General features: G+C 39.1%; 1 protein-coding gene and 1 pseudogene across 29 annotated transcripts in view; one reads left to right on the top strand and one right to left on the bottom strand.

The window, feature by feature from the left end:
- LOC105473959 (thyroid hormone receptor interactor 12) overlaps positions 1–19023 on the top strand; it is a 153631-nt gene that overhangs the window by 24509 nt on the left and 110099 nt on the right. The window lies entirely within an intron of this gene.
- On the bottom strand, positions 3699–3788 carry LOC112425245 (U6 spliceosomal RNA; annotated as a pseudogene).

Here is a 19023-nt window from a genome sequence, read left to right as displayed (position 1 = left end):
TAGATGAATTTCCTGTGTGTCTTACTTTTTGTGTTAAATGTGAGAAATGCTTTCTCTTGCTATAATTCTGGGGTTATTAGTGTTAAAGAGAGAGACGTGTCAGAAGTCTTTGTACACTGTTGTTACTTCGTGCACTGTGGCTTAATTTTGTCTTTGTTATTGGGGGAGATAATCTCTGAATGAGTCAAGTTTACACTCATGTCAATTTGGAGGTGCAAAAAATAAAGTGGGACTTAAAAAAAAATTCAAACATTAATTGAATGCCTGCTTACCTGAGACTATTACCTGACATTTACTATCAATGCGTGTCTAATGAAATCCTTAAGAATGGAATTAGGCAGCTGGACCTTAGGGAAACCAGTATTTCAGAAACTATCATGGTCTCTACTGTCTTTATGTCTGCTGTCTTTTTCTCTCTGAAGACTGCTTTCTGATTTGACCGTATTAAATACAGCCGTTGTAATGATAAACTTAGGTTTTACAATCTAGGTACCCAAAGAGTCTTGGGAGGAGACTCTTGTTGGTCCATCACAGGTTGTTTGTTGAGTCTTGAATTCTTGTTAACTTGTGGCGGGTGTTGTGACTATCTGGAAGGGTATTATGTATTATGTTGCAGCATTCATAGGAGTCTGTGGGAATATAGTGGGGGGAGAGAGGAGGCAAACGTGGTTGTCTAATGTAAATACCCACTTGTAGAGGTATCTAACGAAATGTCTTAAGTTTGCGAAGTGCCTTGGGGCTCTTCAGAGTTGTAATTATGCAGAAGTGTAGAGAACTTTAAGGCAAGAAGGTTTTGTAAAACTTCAATAGATAATTATGTTTGTTTATTTAGAGACGGAGTCTCACTCTGTTGCCCAGGCTGGAGTGCAGAGGCACGATCTCGGCTCACTGCAACCTCCGCCTCCTGGTTCAAGTGATTCTCCTGCCTCAGCCTCCCGTGTAACTGGGATTACAGGCGCATGCCACCACACCTGGCTAATTTTTGTACTTTTCGTAGAGACATTCACCACATTGGTCAGGCTGGTCTCCAACTCCTGACCTTGAGTAATCCACCTGCCTTGGCTCCCCAAAGTGCTAGGATTATAAGCATGAGCCACTGCACCTGGCCCCTTATTTATTTTTTGGTTGGCTTGTTATATTGGTTGCTGAGAGAAGAGTTTTACAATCCACTTTGGATTTGGGTATTTTGTAGTTTTTAAATATTTAATATTAGGCCTTGTATATAAATGAAGTGTATATAAATTGAGAATTGCAGTGTCACTGGATTAAACCCTTTCTCACTATGGAGGTACTCTTTTTATCTCTAGTAATGTCTTTTAATGCCTTAAAAGACTTTTTAAGAGCAGTTTTAGGCTCACACAACAAAATTGAGCTGAAGTTACAGAGATTTCCCATACACTCCTCTACCCTGCAACATGCATAGCCTTTTCCTGTGATCAACATCCCCCACCGAAGTGGTACATTTGCTACAGTCAGTGAACCTACATTGACATGTTATTACCCAGAGTCCCTAGTTTATATTAGGATTTATTCTTTTTGCATCTTCTGTCAAATTTATAATGACATATAGCTACCATTATAGTGTTAAAAACTGTAATTTTTACCACCCTAAAAGTCTTCTGTTACTTTTGAAAACAAGAGTCTTATTGTAAAGTCTTTTTTAGATACTGCACCAGCTTTCTTTTGCCTGGTGTTTGTATGGTTTTCATCTTCTTTCGTTCTGTATTCTTGTTTTTTAGATTATCTCTTAGAGTATTTTAAAAGCCTAGTCTGATAATCTTAACTAGAGATGGAGTTTTACTTCATTTTATTTTCTGATTTGTTGCCTTCATTTGAGTTTATTATTATTATTTTATTATTATTTTTGAGATGGAGTCTCGCTCTGTCACCCAGGGTGGAGTACAGTGGCACCATCTCAGCTCACTGCAACCTCCACCTCCCAGGTTCAAGCGATTCTCCTGCCTCAACCTCCCAACCACGCCTGGCTAATTTTTGTATTTTTAGTAGAGACAAGGTTTCACCATGTTGGCCAGGCTGGTCTCAAACTCCTGACCTCAGGTGATCCACCCACCTCAGCCTCCCAAAGTGCTGGGATTACAGGCGTGAGCCACCACGCCTGGCTGAGTTTATTATTTTTTATGATTCTAGTCTCTGCCTTCCTGTTTTACAAAGTAAAACAGTATATTTAACAAGATCTTCTTGTGGAAAACACGACGACCTTAAAATGATAACTTCATTTACCAAGTTCCTTTTGGCTTTAAGATACTGTCATTGGAATCAATTTTTTTAAAATCTTACTCTATAGTGTAATATAGAGTTAATATTCATTTACATTTAGCTGTTTGTCACCTTTATTTTTTCCTGGGCCACTTTCTTTCTGCTGGTGGAAAAACTGTTTTAATCTGACCAAAACTTCATTAATAAGAGATAATTTCACTTGGTGTAGGATGTTTTATTTTATTATTGTTTTTTTGGAGATGGTGTCTCACTCTGTTGCCCAGGCTGGTATGAAGTGGTGCTGTCATGGTCACTGCAGCCTCAAAATTCTGGGCTCAAGTGATCCTCCTGCACACCTCTACATGTGGCTAGTTTATTTTGTTGTGGAATTATGTGTGTGGGTTTAGATGTCTTTTATTTATCCTGTTTGGGCTCAGTTAGCTCCCTTGCATCTGTGGATTCATATCATTTACTGGTTCTAGAAAATTCTCAGCCACCAAATGTTTAGATATGTCTCTCACATTTCTTCACTCTTCTGCTTCTGGAATTTTTATTAAACTTATATATGAACTTCTCACTTGATTCTCTGCATATCTTATTTTTAATCTTTTGTTCTTTCTGTGATATATTTTATATAATTCCTTCTGTCTTCCACTTTGCTGTCTTTTTCTAATAGACCGCCACACCTGTCTGAGCTTTATTATTTATTTTTCATATTAGAAATTCTGTTTGTTTTCCAAATCTATGTAACATTTAGTAGTTTTTCTGTTTCATTTATCTTTTTCATGTTTGTCCTTTATGTGTCTACACATTGTGAGCATTTTAAGATCCGATAGTTCTCCTATCTGAAATGTTTTGTGTCTTTTTGCAGGTTCTTATTCATGATGCCTTGTTTACTTGAGTGTTATCTGTATTCTGTTCCTTGTCCTTAGATTATGTGTAGCATTTTCCTGAGGCCTAAAGGTGCCTTTCTCCAAAGGTTTACTTCGCTCCTGTCAAATGTTTAGATGCACTAAGAGCTTGCTACCCAAAGTATGGTTCTCAGACTGGCAGAGAAGTTTTTAAGGAAACATGGCACGTCAGGTTCCATCCCTGTGTTTTAACAAGAATGTGAATTTTAACAAGATCCATAGGTAATTCTCAGGCACACTAAATATTGAGCATCACTGCGGTAAGTGATCAGTAAGACTTGAAGTTCCTTGGCTTACAGTTTCTTGGATCATTCATCTGATTCAAAACATGCCTATAAATCTTGGCCAGGCATGTATAAATTCTGAGGTATAGATTTTCTTTTCCCCTTCCTTCTCTTCTCTCCTGATGTCTCCTCTGTCTTGCTTGCTTTTTTAGCAACAAGGCAACTTTCCCAGCAGTTGGTTTAGAATGGGGTTCAGGAATATTTCTGGTCATCTTCATCATAAAAGTGTGTCCCATGGTTTTTTTTCCCCTTATTTCATGAGTTGAGAGTTGATAAAGGCCTTTTTAAAAAAATGCTAAATTGTGTAATCCTTACATGGGGCCATGCTATTCTTCTCCGTATAGTTCCACTTTTAGTGATGCCAAAGTGATCATGATAAAGACTTTTTTAAAAAATCTTGAAGTAAGATTATATTCTTGAGTATTTTGGGTTTGGAAAGTTGGGGGCGGGGGCGGTTAGCTTCATAATCAGCGTCATTCATTACTAGGGAAATATGTATTAGAACAATAATAAGATACTACTACACACCCAGCAGAATAACGAAAAAAAATTTTGTTTTTGAACCGGAGTCTTACTCTGTCACCCAGGCTGGAGTGCAGTGGTGCCATCTCAGCTCACTGCAGCCTCCACCCCTTGAGTTCAAGTGCTTCTCTTGTCTCAGCCTCCGGAGTCGCTGGGATTACAGTGATGCACCACCAATCTGGCCACTTTTTGTATTTTTAGTAGAGACGGGGTTTCACTTTGTTGGCCAGGCTAGTCTCGAACTCCTGATCTCAAGTGATCCGCTTGCCTTGGCCTCCCTAAGTGCCGAGATTACAGGCATGAGCCACCACACCTGGCCTAGAATAGCCAAAATTTGAAAGACTGGCAACACCAACTGTTGGTGAGGATATGTAGCAACTGGGACTTCTATACTTGTTAGTGAGTCTGTAAAATAGTACAGTTGCTTTGTAAAAAAAGTTCTGGAAAGAAAGAGGTTCCTTTAAAAGTTAATTATAGACCAGGTGAGGTGGCTCACACCTGTAATCTCAATACTTTGAGAGGCTGAGGTGGGCGGATTGCTTGAGTCCAGGAGTTTGGGACCAGCCTGGGCAACATAGCAGGATCCTGTCTCTACTCACCTCCATCTCCCCACAACAAAAGCTAGGCGTTGTGGCACATACCTATACTCACAGCTCCTCAGGAGTCTGAAGCAGGAGGATTGCTTGAGCCCAGAAATTAAAGGTTGTGGTAAACTGTGATTGCACCACTGTACTCCAGCCTGGGTACTCTCAATGTACCAAAAAATAAAAAAAGTTAATCATAATCTTTCTTATGATGACCTAGTGATTCTACTCTTAATTCTGCTCAAAAGAGATGAAAGCATATATCCATGGAAAGACTTGTAGAAAAATGTAGCAGCTGTAAACTTAACAGGCAAAACTTAGTCCATCAACAGAAAAATGGATAATCAAAATGTTCATATTCATACAGTAGAATATTCAGCAATAAGAAGGTAAACATATTGATAAAACTCAGCAACATAGATGAATCTCAGGATATTATGCTGAGTCAAAGAAGCCTTACACAAAAGAGTACATACTATATGTTTCCACTTACATAAAATCCTAGAATAGGCAAGACTCTGGCCAAAAAAAAAAATTAAAACAGTGGTTGCAGAGTTGAGAGGTGAAGTGCAGGGACTGATTGGGGAGGAGCGTGAGGAAAGTTTCTTGAGTGATAGACTGTATATCCTGGTGAGGAGTTGGCTTACACAGGTGTATGTGTTTGTCACAACTCATTGAATTTTATACTTAACACTTGGGCATTTTGTTATATGAAAATTTAACTGAAAACGTGAAGCAAAATTTGAAAACCGTTTTATGATACACAAAGTATAATGCTGCCTGCAGCTTACTTTGAAAACGACAAAAAATAGGATGGATAGATGGCAGACACGGGTACATAAATGAGGATGTGGATACAGATGTAATAAAGCATATGTAAAACTTTTCATTGTAGAAGCTAGAAGGGACTTTACAGATATTTATTGAGCAATTCTCAACTTCTTTGTGTTTTGAGAAATGTTATAATCTGCATGCAGGGGAAAGGTGGTGAGAAGTAAAAGAAGAATCAAACTGGAAAGTTCAGAAAGGGAATTGAATTTGTTTAACTAGCCTGTTTTACAAATGTTGTTCAATTTGTGTTTATGCCCATTTGAAGAAGAGTGGTAGCTGTACTCTTATTGATTTGAATGTGAATATGGCTTTTAATTTTTTTTTTTTTTTTTTTTCCCCCTGAGACAGGGTCTCACTCTGTCACCCAGGCTGGAGTGCAGTGATGGATCTCAGCCCACTGCAGTCTCCGTCTCCTGGGCTCAAGCAATCCTCCCAACTCAGCCCGGAAAGTAGCTGGGACTAGAGATGCGCACTACCATGCCCCGCTAATTTTTGTGTGTTTTTGTGGAGAAAGGGTTTCGCCGTGCTGCTCAGGCTGGTCTCAGACTCGGCTCAAGCATTTTGCCCTCTTTGACTTCCCAAAGTACTGGGATTACAAGTGTGAGCCACCGTGCCTCTCCTACTTTTTGTTTATTTAGTCACATTATTCTCAAATGGGTGAGTGACAATATCTTTACTCTGAAAGGATAATGATTTCTTTCACAGATGAGAAAACTCAGGCTTTGTTATGAAATTTTTCCAAGATAACATGGCTTAAAATGGTAGAGCCAGGGTTTGAACAGACTCAAGACATAGGTACTTTTTATTACTTCTCTTTCTCCTCCCTGTTGACATTTAGGTGTATTTTTCCCGACTTTTTTCCTACACATATATAAACAAATACATACCTTTCCCTCCCCCTGCTTTTTTCTTATGCTTTCAGTCTCAGCTTAAAATGTCTCTTCAGAGAGCTGTTACCTGATGATTCAACCCAAAGCAGCTTTTTCCTTCCTCCTTCCCATTATCCTCTACTCCTTCCTGTTTTTCTCCTATTTCACTTTTCTTGGAACTTACCACAATGTGCATATAGTCTATTTTCTCTTTCCAATTGAGTGTAAGCTCCATTGTAGCAAACAGTATTGACACCTGTCAGATAAACCTTCAAATATTTGCTGAAGGAATTAACAATGTTCTGTCCATGAATGTCAGTGTGGTATGTACAGGTTTACCTTTGCTTTTAAGGACCTCTAAATATGCCATAGTATTGATACCGTATACTTGTTAACTATTCCTTTGTTGAGAACATTCGGATCATCTCCCTTTTTCCACAGTGACATACTGCGGTGAGTATCGTGATTACATCCTTACTTGTGCAAGTATTTCTTTAGGTTAGATTCCTAGAAGTTTCTAAGGATATCAGACTCTAAGGATATCAGTGGCAGTTTTTAATTGTGGGAGCTGGGAGAGTCATGTAAAAATTACAAAGGAATAGAAGATGATATGTAATGATACCAAAACAATAGTGTACATCTGTGTCACAGTTGTCAAACCTAGCTGATACTAGAAAAATAAACTGTTATTTTTATTTTTTTCCTTTTTAATTTCTTTTGGTGTTTTTGTTTTGTTTTGTTTTGTTTTGTTTTGACGCAGGGTCTCCCTCTGTCACCCAGGTTGCGGCTCAATGGCACGATCATGGCTTGCTGTAGCCTTGACTTCCTGGGCTCAAGCAGTTCTCCCACCTCACCACCTTAGCCTCCTCTGAGTAGCTGGGCCTTCATGTGCATGTCACCACACCTGGCTATTTTAATTTTATTTTTTAGTTTTGATATGGGATTTTACTCTGTTGCCCAGGTTAGAGTACAGTGGCATGATCTCAGCGTACTGCAGCCTTCACTTCCCAGGCTCAAGCGATCCTCCCACCTCAGCTTCCTGAGTAGCTGGGGCCACAGATGTGCACCACCATGCCGGGCTAAATTTTTTTTTTTTTTTGGTAGAGAGGGGGTTTCACCATGTTGCCCAGGCTGGTCTCAAACTCCTGAGATCAAGCGATCCTACTGCTTCAGCCTCTGAAAGTGCTGGCATTACAGGTGTCAGCCACTGCACCTGGCCCCAGCTAGTTTTTAAATATTTTGTAGAGATGGGGTCTCCCTATATTGCCCACACTGGTCTTGAACTCCTGGGCTCAAGCCACCCTCTTGTGCCTTGGCCTCCAAAGTGCTGGGATTACAGGCATGAGACACTGCACCCAGCCTCTTATTCTGATTTTAGGAATGGTTTGATTTTCCCATACCCCCATTCTGATAGGGTCCAGGAATCTGTATTACAAAAATTTGCATTTGGGAAATACACCTCTGAATTTTTTCTTGGCTCCTGGTTTGTACATATTCTGGCTCAGTGTAGAGGCAGTGTTGGCATCTACTTATTTTTGGTAAAAATGCTAAATGTAGAAATGTGGGGCATTAGTCTGTAGAGTGTGGCATTTAACATTTTTTTTTTCACTTTTGAAAAATATTCGAGACATTCTAAATGAATTTAGGTATAATTGCTCTGAAATGCATGATCTTAAACAAAAATTTGACACTATTATGCTCCAGGTGTTAAAGTTACAGTCTGTATTTTCTCCCTGACTTTGAGTTAATTTTAATGCTTCCTTTCCCCCTACTTTAACTATAATCTTAATAATTTTTGTTTCTGACAGATACCCAGGGTTGTAGCTCTATTGATGACAGGCTACATACTTGTTTGGAAAATATTGTAACACAAATCCATGATTATCACAATGTTGAAATATTTTTTATTGCAAGTCAGGCATAGACTTCCTAATCTGAACTATGTTAAAGAGTTAACCTCTCTAGGCTGGGTGTGGTGGCTCACACCTGTAATCCCAGCACTTTCGGAGGCCAAGGCAGGCGGATCATGAGGTCAGGGGTTTGAGACCATCCTGGCCAATATGGTGAAACCCCATCTCTACTAAAAATACAAAAATTAGCCGGGTGTGGTGGCGTGTGCCTATAGTCCCAGCTACTGAGGAGGCTGAGGCAGGAGAGTATCTTGAACTCGGGAAGTGGAGGTTGCAGTGAGCCTAGACTGCACCATTGCACTCCAGCCTGGGTGACAGAACAAGACTCCATCTCAAAGAAAAGAAAAAAAAAAAGAGTTAACCTCTGTGATGTCATTATTATGATGGAGTTCAAAACAGTGGCAAATATATTTAAAGAGAATATTTTTGAAAATATTGCCTTATTTTGTGTGTCTGTGTGCTGTAAAGGTCACTTACCAAATATAAAATTGTTTTTGTCCATGGGGAGCACCTTGCTGTAATCTACTGGGTACCTTGTATTGTACTGTGAATAACTTTGGTTCTTAGCCAGGAGGTTTCTGTCTGTCCCTTAAGGGAGAGAAGCATTTACAAATCATTCTCTCTCTGCTCCCTCAGCAGCTCCTGGTTTTCATAATCACCTGATGAGTCTCTAGTAAATGGTATTATTAGATCTTTATAAGGAAGAACTTTTAAAGTACCCCATTGAAGAAAAACTGAAATAAACATTAGGTTGGAGTCTTAAAAAATTTGGAACTGAATCTGATTTTAGAGACTATCTATGCTGATCCCTTAAGAGGAAGTAACTAAAAAGGCTATCGATAAGCTGACCTGCTATCCCCATTCACTGATCGTAGCCAGCAGGATTGTAGACCTGTTAAAACTGGATCTGTGAGCCATTTTTGGCATGTGGACTAAAAGTTGCTGTCTATGTGCTTTTGAGACCTGAAGAATATCCTCCATTACATAAATGCAGTTAGTATTCTAAAGGATTATACAAGCCATCTGAGCTAAGACAGGATTTATATTAGGGAATGAGTGGCTCTGTATTTTAGAAATAGTTGGGCAATAGCTATTCAGGATAAATTGATCATCTTACAGTGTTCTACAAAATAGACTTCTGGTGCATTTTGGACCTCCTTGTGAAGGGTTACCTCCTTTCTTCTCTGCTTTTCTCATACCTGTTAATCACAGATTCAACAAGTTAGGCACGTACTTCCTTACTTGGAGTTGTCGTCTTCTCACGCCTCAGAGATTGATGTGCTCTTCTGATCCAAAGCTTATGCTCTTAATTTTTTTTCCCCTGGGGATCCTGTTAGTAGACTGTCCTTTATTCCCAACCCTTTCTTTCAGTAATTCTTTTCTTTACCTAAATACATATGCTCAAGATTTATTTTTTTAAAAATGACAAACAGGGAAATTACATATATGCATGCAAACACAGCCTTTGTCTCTCTGCCTTCCCTTCCCTCCTGGCTATTGTCTCTTCTCTTTATAAAGTCTAGCACTTCCAGAAGAGAGTTGGTATTTATTATCTTACCCTATACCCTCTCCTTCCCCACCATTTCTAGAAACAGCTGTCACCATTTTCTTTTCTTTTCTTTTCTTTTCTTTTCTTTTTTTTTTGGAGGCAGAGTCTTGCTCTGTCCCCCAGGCTGGAGAGCAGTGGTGCAATCTTGGCTCACTGCAACCTCCGCCTCCTGGGCTCAAGCAGTCCTCCCACCTCAGCCTCTTGAGCAGCTGGGACTACAGGCATGCTACCACGCCCTCGCTAATTTTTGTATTTTGTGTAGAGATGGGGTTTTGCAATGTTGCCCAGGCTGCTTTCCTCATTTTCTAAATCTGATGGACATTGTTGAGTTTTTTGAACTCTGCCTATCTGTCTTCCTCTTGGTGTCTGCCAACACCACTGTCCTGATTTATTTTCCCAATACTTGTGGTAAGTTCTTGATTTTCCTTGACTGGATCCTTTTTTTTTATGTTTTCCTTAGATTTTAGCCTTTCCCAATATTTCATCCTAGGCGTGTTCCTCTCTTTATGCTGTCTGTTTTTCATAGAGAAAATAGAATCTTACTGATTACCTTGGTTTCTCCTACCTCCTGCATGCCAATATAATTTCTCCCATCTGCATATCCAGTTGCCTACGTAATTCTCAATCTTTACTTCCATTTGCTTATTGAAACTCTTTACCTAGACACCTACATGATGAGTCAGATTTTATATTAACACTAAATGTAGTTTTTCTGCTCGTGTGTATCATTTGATAATGCTGCTACAATTATTTTGTATAGTTTTCTAAAGTTAAAAGCATGACTTTTAGAACTACAGAATGTAAATAGCAAAGACACTATTTGACTAGTTAATGAGGAGAGGAAGCTGTTGTGGTAAAGCTGTTTTAAAGATCATTTGGGGAACTGGGTATTTATAGGTAATTTAATAAAGATTTTAGAGTGAGATTACTGATAACCTACAGGCAATAAACTGCAATCTTTGGGGTTGTCTTTTCTTCTGTACCTAAACGGTATTTCTCCAGACTTAAATCTACAGGTTAACATATACCTTTAATATCTGAACCCCAGATTAATAATAAATATAATAGCAAAATTAAAATATGATGCTTTTGTAGAAAATTAATTCCTAGGTAAGCCTCTGACGTAGCATTTCCTAGGACATTGAAAGGATGTGCAGTCACCTTCTTTATATGTTTTAGATAACTTTTCTTAACCTTGTCACCAGTGTAAGAAATTTGAGTCATTTTAGCATTTGTATTTGTCTGAAGTCTGAGAACCACAGTCTTAGACTGTTCTTTCTCACCGTGTAGCTTCTGTCATCAAAATGTTTCTTGACCCCATCTTCATTTTGTCTTCTTCCATTGTTAATCAGATCCTCATCTATCCTTAGGTCTATTTGGTAGCTTTCTACTTGATCTGCCTCCTTATTGGTAGGCCTTAAATGCAAACTTTTTCCTTCTGGCCCTTCATGATAGAGTTTAGGCTTATTTTCAGGCTCAGGGAACCACTCCACATCCCTCCATTGTGATTTATTCTCTCATTCCTCCATGTCTTTCCTCACTGCTCTAGCATTTCAAGGAACATCATCAGCAGAAGTGACCGGTCATCCTCAACCTGTGAAGGCGAAGTTAGCCACCGTTTTCTTCTTTGTTTAGAGTAGTACATTTGAGCTTTCTTCTCAAATCAATTTAGCATATTTAATGATAATTATTCACTTAGTGATTGGCCAGCTAAGCTGATTTACCAGATGGCAAAGGATCAGAATTTTCTTCCTATCCCCCATAATCCTTTAAGCTTGGGATGTCATGGCTTTCTAGTATTTTGATTTTTTTAAGGTAAATATGTAATTATTTTTCATTGTTTGTTCAGTCAAACTTGTATTTGAGTGCTGGCCCTGTCCCCTGTTAGGTTTGTAGCCTTAGGGTTATTTTAACTTACTGTGTGCCATGGTTTCTTTTTAAGAAGATTATTTTCACTACCAGTTGTGTAAAGTTGGTGTGAAAATTAAATGATTTAAAGCACATTGTCTGGTACATGCTAAGCACAGAATACACATAACCCATAATCGTTCTTTCTTTACTATTCAACTTAAATCTTGTATTTTTTCCATTAAATATTGTTTTCTAGTGTTATGAAAATACTAGTTTGGCCGGGCACAGTGGCTCATGCCTGTAATCCCAGCACTTTTGAGAGGCCAAGAAGGGTGGGTCACTTGAGGGTCAGGAGTTTGAGACCAGCCTGGCCAATATGGTGAAACCCTATCTCTACTAAAAATACAAAAATTAACTGGGCATAGCGGTGCACGACTGTAGTCCCAGCTACCCGGGAGGCTGAGGTGAGGCAGGAGAATCGCTTGAACCTGGGAGGCGGAGGTTGCAGTGAGCCGAGGTCGCACCATTGCACTCCTGCCTGGGAGTGCAATATTTTTACATGTTGTATAATATTCCATTATCACATTCAAATGGTTTTGATGCCCGTAAATTGCATTCAGTGCCTAACAGACCCTAACGTAGCCCTTTCTCTTGCACTCAGTGGCCCTTACTCTCCTAATTTCTCTATTTCTGATTAGAGAACTTTTCTGATTAACTGGAAAAAAGGCAGTAAATTTCTGTTTCCCTTAATTCAAACGTGAACTAATAAACTGCCTTGTGCTGTTCTATGTCAGATACAGCTATTTCAGGTTTGACATATGGCTACTTAAGAGTTTGACATTTGCCGGGCGCAGTGGCTCACGCCTGTAATCCCAGCACTTTGGGAGGCCGAGGCAGGTGGATCACTTGAGGTCGGGAGTTCAAGACCAGCCTGACCAACATGGAGAAACCCCGTCTCTACTAAAAATACAAAATTAGCTGGGGTGGTGGCGCATGCCTGTAATCCCAGCTACTCGGGAGGCTGAGGTGAGGCAGGAGAATCGCTTGAACCCGGGAGGCGGAGGTTGCAGTGAGCCGAGATTGCACCATTGCACTCCAGCCTGGGCAATAAGAGCGAAACTCTGTCTCAAAAAAAAAAAAAAAGAGTTTGACATTTGACTCGTGAGTATACCATACAAAACTGCTGCTTTTGTATTATCTCCTTCCTAAATAAAAGTAAAATAATAAACTGTCCCAGTGGGTTTGTAGGAAGTTTTTATCCCCCGCAATTCCTTTCTGGCACATGATGGACCTGATGATTTTCCCCGTTTTTCTTTTAAGATTGTACTTAATAAGCACTCATTAAATGGCAGCTATCATGTTCAGGTAAGGTTCTGAGAGCCTTACATGCAGTCCTCTAATACTTAAATCCTAAAGTATAATATTGTCTCTAATTAAATGGAGAAACAAACTGAGACGAAGGCGAGTACTTACAGGTCTTACTAAGTGGCAGAGGCAGAATGTGAGCCTAGGTGGGAGATGGAGAGCAGTAAGCTCCTTGTGAGGAGGAATTGTCTTACTTGTCTCTATTTCTCAGCACCACTCAATCTCAGCACTTCTCAGTGCTTTTGGGGGAAGCTTAAAGGTTGTTCATTCCCACTTTAAAGATAGGCTTCTTTGAAGTCCTTGCTGTTTTTAGGTAGGCAAGAATGACTTCTGTTATACACAAGGGTGATTTCTATTTTGTTTTATCGTAGTGGTTTAATGTATACTGCCCCTTACCACACTTGGTTCTGGGACCTAGTCATTTCTTTCTTTATGTGGTGTGTGTAATTCAGAACTGTAGCTCCAGATGTCAGTTCTTGCTTGTAGTCTGCAGGTCTGGATGCCATTACTTGTTTCATGCAGGGTACTAATTTTGTAACATTTCAGTTTCTTTATTTGTAAAATAGGACTAACAGGCAGTGGTTTATATGACTCCTTGTCACATTTAAATTTTACAAAATGAGTAAAGTACCTTGCAAATTGTGTTTATTACTGTAATTTACCTCCAAGTTAATGATCTGAAGCCAAACCAAGCCTTTTTGGAGGACGAAATCTAAATAAGTGCATAAGAAATTAGGGGGTACATACTGGACAAATGAGATTTACTTCTAAAAGCTTACTGTGCAGACATTGCTTTGCTTAAAGATAGGGATACATTCTGAGAAATTCATTGTTAGGCAGTTTTGTCATTATGTGAAGATTATAGAATGTACTTAGACAAACCTAGATAGTATAGCCAACTACACACCTAGGCTGTATGGTATAGCCCGTTGCTCATACACTGCAAACCTGCTCTAGACATAGCAACGTGTTTGTTGCATACATATTTGTAACATACCTGTTCCTCTACCAAATACTGTAGGTAGTTGTAACAAAATGGTAAATATTTGTGTGTCTAAACATATCCAAACACAGAAAAATCATGGTAAAAATATGGTATTGTATAATCTTATGACACCACCGTTATATATCTGGTCGGTTGTTGAACAGAATGTCAGTAGTGCAATGTGTGGCTGTTTTTTTTGTTTTTTTTTTTTGTTTTTTGTTTTTTTGAGACGGGGTCTCCCCATGTTACCCAGACTGGAGTGCAGTAGTGTAATCACGGCCTACCACAGCTTCATCCTCCCAGGCTTAAGTCATCTTCCACCTCAGCCTTCTGAGTTGCTGGGACCACAGGTGTGCACTGTCCTGCGTGGCTAATTTTTAAGCTTTTTATAGAGACAAGGTCTGTATACCTGTATTGCCTGGGCTGGCCTCAAACTTCTGGGGTCAAGTGATTCTTCTGCCTTAGCCTCCCAGTAGTAGAGACTACAGGCATCCACAACTGTGCCTGGCTTTATTTTTTTGCAGTTGATTTCTTTCGGTGTTCTAAAAGTTCTGTACCAGAGGAAGGATTGGATTTTTAAAAAATGGTTTGGGTTTTTTTTAAAACCTTTATTTGTGTGTGTATGATATTAATAATTTAGCAGAAAAATTAATTTCCAGCCAGGTGCAATGACCCACACCTGTAATCCCAGCACTTTGGGAGGCTGAGGCGGGCAGATCACTTGAGGTCATGAGTTCAAGACCAGCCTGGCCAATGTGGTGAAACCCCATCTCTCCTAATAATACAAAAATTAGCCTGGTATAGTGGCAGGCGCCTGTAATCCCAGCTACTCTGGAGGCCAAGGCAGGAGAATCACTTTTGCCCAGGAGGCAGAGGTTGCAGTGAGCCAAGATCATGCCACTGCACTCCAGCCAGGGCAACAGAGTGAGACTCTGTCTCAAAAAAAAAAAAAAAAAAAAAAAAGGAAAAATTCCAAAATGTTTTTAGTTTAAGTTTTCCTTGAAGGAATATTCTTGATATATATTTTAAGAATGAATTTTTAAATGTAAATATAAAACAACAACATACTTTTTTTTTTTTTTTTTTTGAAATGGACTCTCACTATTAGCCAGGCTGGAATGCAGGGGTGCGATCTTGGCTCACTGCAACCTCCGCCTCCTGGGTTCAAGCAATTCTCCTGCCTCAACCTCCCAAGTAGCTGGGATTATAGGCGCGCACTACCATGCCTGGCTAATTTTTGTATTTTTAGTAGAGATGGGGTTTCACCATGTCGGCCAGGCTGGTCTCGAACTCATGACCTCATGTGAGCCACCGCACCCAGCCGGTTGTTTTTTGTTTTTTGGGTTTTTTTTCTATGTGGTATTTGCATGTAGAGTTAAATACTTTTTCACATAAAATTCAAAAGTCATTTAACTTAAACAGTGAATAAGTTGGTTGTACACTCAGCTGTGATCAAAGTTGTCATGAATTTGTTTTCAACTTTGAAGACATCCATTAGCCTTTTTGTTTTTCCTGTTAAAGTCATACATGTTCTCTATTTTATTTCAGTGCCTTAGGACTGAATGTCAAAGGTTTTATGTGAAAAATCTTGATTAGTTTTACAGAAATGAAGGTATGGCCATGGTTAGAAAAGAGTAGTATATTTCAGGATTTGATAGGGATATTAAATTGGGTTTATAATTCCAGTTTCACACTAGGAGTTAACCTGTGAAGATGGATTCTTTGAGTTCATATTCACTACCGGCTATGAAAACATAACTTTTAGCAGTATAATAGTGTAATTCCCACTTGTGTTTTAAAAAGTAATAGCATATGGTAGGCATAAGTAATTGGTCAAGTCAGTACAGAATAATCTATAAGGAAAACATTCTGGAATTCATTGCATAGAGAAAACTTTTGGCCTCTGGGTTCTTAGCTGAAGCCAAAGAGGCTTTAAACTTTTTTTGAAGTTGAGGTGGTGATACCTCTGACGGGTATAGAACTGCTCAGTACCAGGATTCAGAAGACTTGGTTCTTCAACAGATTACTTGGAACTTTCTTCATTTGGATTTGTCTGTAAGGTGTAAGGGGTTGAACTTGATCATCTCTGAGGGTCCCTTTCAGCTCTCTGGTTTTATTGATACCTGGCAGAGGGAGAGATCCTGTATCCATCATATGTTAATCTTTTATTTACTTTTAGGAAATTAAAGTTCCAACATTTAACAGAGCCTGGCCTCTTTTTAGAAAGATGAATTTATGCTTTAACAGCAGGTAGTAATTTGATAAACAGCTTTGTTCTTACTTGCTCTTCTTCCTCTTAAATCTCAAGAATTATCGGCAGATAGGCTGTTGTTGGGGAGCATTGTTAAGGTTACCTAGGTGACTCTGGGGCAAAACAACTAGTGTGACTTAGTTTCATTTGAATGACTTAACACTCCATGACATACAGTAGGTGTTTAATAGCAGAAGATGGGCAGGTGCCACCTACTAACCTTGTTTATGATACTATTGTTTGCTCTTTAAAGTGAGACCAACAGTATCATCCTATTCTCTTGTATCTGTCCTTGCTGTTTGGGTCTAGGTGAAATGGTATTGAGATGATTGAAGTAGAGAAATTTCTAAGATGAATTTTGAAAAAGACTGGCCTTTTATTCTTTAATGTGCTGAAATTCTCGGTGTGTTGCAGTATACCCAAGAAAGCTCTTTTAAACTATGTCTCCAACTTTTGTGCCCAGTGAATGAGGATATCAGGTTGGGGGACAGGCATTCATATTTTGACAAAGCTTCCCAGGTGATTGAGATGTTTACCCTTAATTGAAAACATTTCACTTTTGAAAATATTGTGCCAAAAATTAAGTCTCATATTGACAGTGATTTTTATGGTGAAGCCTCTCCCGATATATTAGATTTTACTACAGATATTTTTATTCTTTTGAGTAAATGTTTATAGTAATAATCATGCTTAACATGTACTGAGCACTTGCTATATGATTGGCACTGTATTGAGTAGTTTACATGGGTTTTTATTTGATCTTCACAATTACTGTGTGAGTTCTTTATCCTCATTTGATTGATTGAAGCACAGGGAAGTATGTATGCAGACACTCGTATATGCAAGATTATATACAACTTGTTAGTGTTAGAGTCAAGAATTGAACTTGGGCAGAGACAGTTTGGCACAAGAGCTCTGTGCTTAAAGCTGTTAATGCTAGAGCAGCCTGCTATTTCCTTATAAATTTATAAACAGTCTCAATGACAACAAAAATGATTTCTTTTTTTTTTTTTTTTTTGAGACTGAGTCTGGCTCTGTCGCCCAGGCTGGAATGCAGTGGCGCGATCTCGGCTCACTGCAAGCTCCGCCTCCGGGGTTCACGCCATTCTCCTGCCTCAGCCTCCCGAGTAGCTGGGACTACAGGCGCCCACAACCGCGCCCGGCTAATTTTTTGTATTTTTAGTAGAGACGGGGTTTCACCGTGGTCTCGATCTCCTGACCTTGTGATCCGCCCGCCTCGGCCTCCCAAAGTGCTGGGATTACAGGCGTGAGCCACCGCGCCCGGCCGATTTCTTTCATTCTAAACTCCGGATCCCCCAGTCCTTTCTCAAAGGCAGTCATTATTAACAAAGTATGTTTCATGTATCTTTCCATGAATTTTTAACATGTGGGCAGTATACAGAAATTTATATACAAGTCTTTGTATACATACACACAAATGAGAGTTTCATATCTTTCCATATCAGTACGTGTAAGTTTAACCTTTTCTTCTCTCTCTGCCTGCCTCTCTTCTAATGTTTAATTGTATTTTTTTTCTTTCTGAAACTGACTATCCTTAAATTAGTAATTTGAACTTTCTAATTAAAGTTTATTACATTAATTTGGACATATGTGATATGACTTTTTCTACTGAATTGTATCAACAATGTAACCCAAAAGAAAACCTGCTTTCTTACTACAGTACAAGGAATCTCTAAAACAAAATCCAGTACAGTAATAGATTTAATTATGATTAATTTGCATTCTCTTTGGCACCAGTTTCTATAATGTCATATGTTCATTCTCTTTCCCAGTAAATAGAAGTAACAAAAGAACTCCACTTCAAATTTGACTGCAGGCTTACAAAACATAGTGAAAGATTTTATTTGCACATGTTGTAATTCTATGATTGTAATGTTGGCTTGTTTTATCAGTTAAACTAATTTTCTGAGTGTCAGTATTTTATCTGTACAATAATTTCTTATAGAAAGTTCAATTTGGTTAAGAACTGTTTTGAGTTAAATTGTTAAACTTATAAAAATACTTTCACAATTTCTTGTTGCTGACAGCTCTGTTGAGGTAGGTAACGTACTGGTTTTAAAGAAGAGTAAATTAAATGTAGAGATTATTTTATCCAAGGTCATGGCTAGCAGAGCTGCTGTTGAAAATCCAAAATATCTGGGACCATTGCTCAGTTTCCTCTATTGAGCTCATTAAGATAGTACAGTTTTACAATTTTGTTTTGTTTTGTTTTGTTTTGTTTTGAGATGAAGTCTCACTCTGTCACCCAGGCTGGAATCCAGTGGCATGATCTGGGCTCACTGCAACCCCTGCCTCCCAAGGTTCAAGCGATTCTGCTGCCTCAGCCTCCCGAGTTGCTGGGTTTACAAGTGTGTGCCACCACACCTGGCTAATTTTTGTATTTTTAGTACAGACGGGGTTTTATCATATTGGCCAGGCTGGTGTCGAACTACTGACCTCAGGTGATCCACCCACCTCAGCCTCCCAAAATGCTGGGATTACAGGTTGGAGCCCACTCCACCCGGCCACAGTTTTGTTTGTATTTATTTTTTCATTTGTTATTCACAACAATACTGTGAAGAAGATATGACATGTTAATTCTGTGTCTGAGGAATCCTAGGCTTAGAGGCTGTGATTTGTACAAAGGCAAACTTCTTTAACACCTGTTCTGTCACAGGACTTGAGCCATCATCTTTTGACTTTAGGTGTAGTGCCTGTTTCTGCACAGTACTAGAATGTGGAAACGAAGACATTTCTACCTGTGCTGTGTATTCTTTGAATTGAGAATTATCTGGCTATTCCGTGAAATCTAAGTTAATTTTATATGCTGAGTCCTGGACCACATGCCTTGCATATGTTATACCCTGACATTTTGTAACACATTCATCAGTCAG

This window comes from Macaca nemestrina, chromosome 11 (genome assembly GCF_043159975.1).
Source record: "Macaca nemestrina isolate mMacNem1 chromosome 11, mMacNem.hap1, whole genome shotgun sequence".
NCBI lineage: Eukaryota > Metazoa > Chordata > Mammalia > Primates > Cercopithecidae > Macaca > Macaca nemestrina.
The sequence above is the reverse complement of the archived record's forward strand: the minus strand, read 5'-3'. Positions and strand labels throughout refer to the sequence as shown.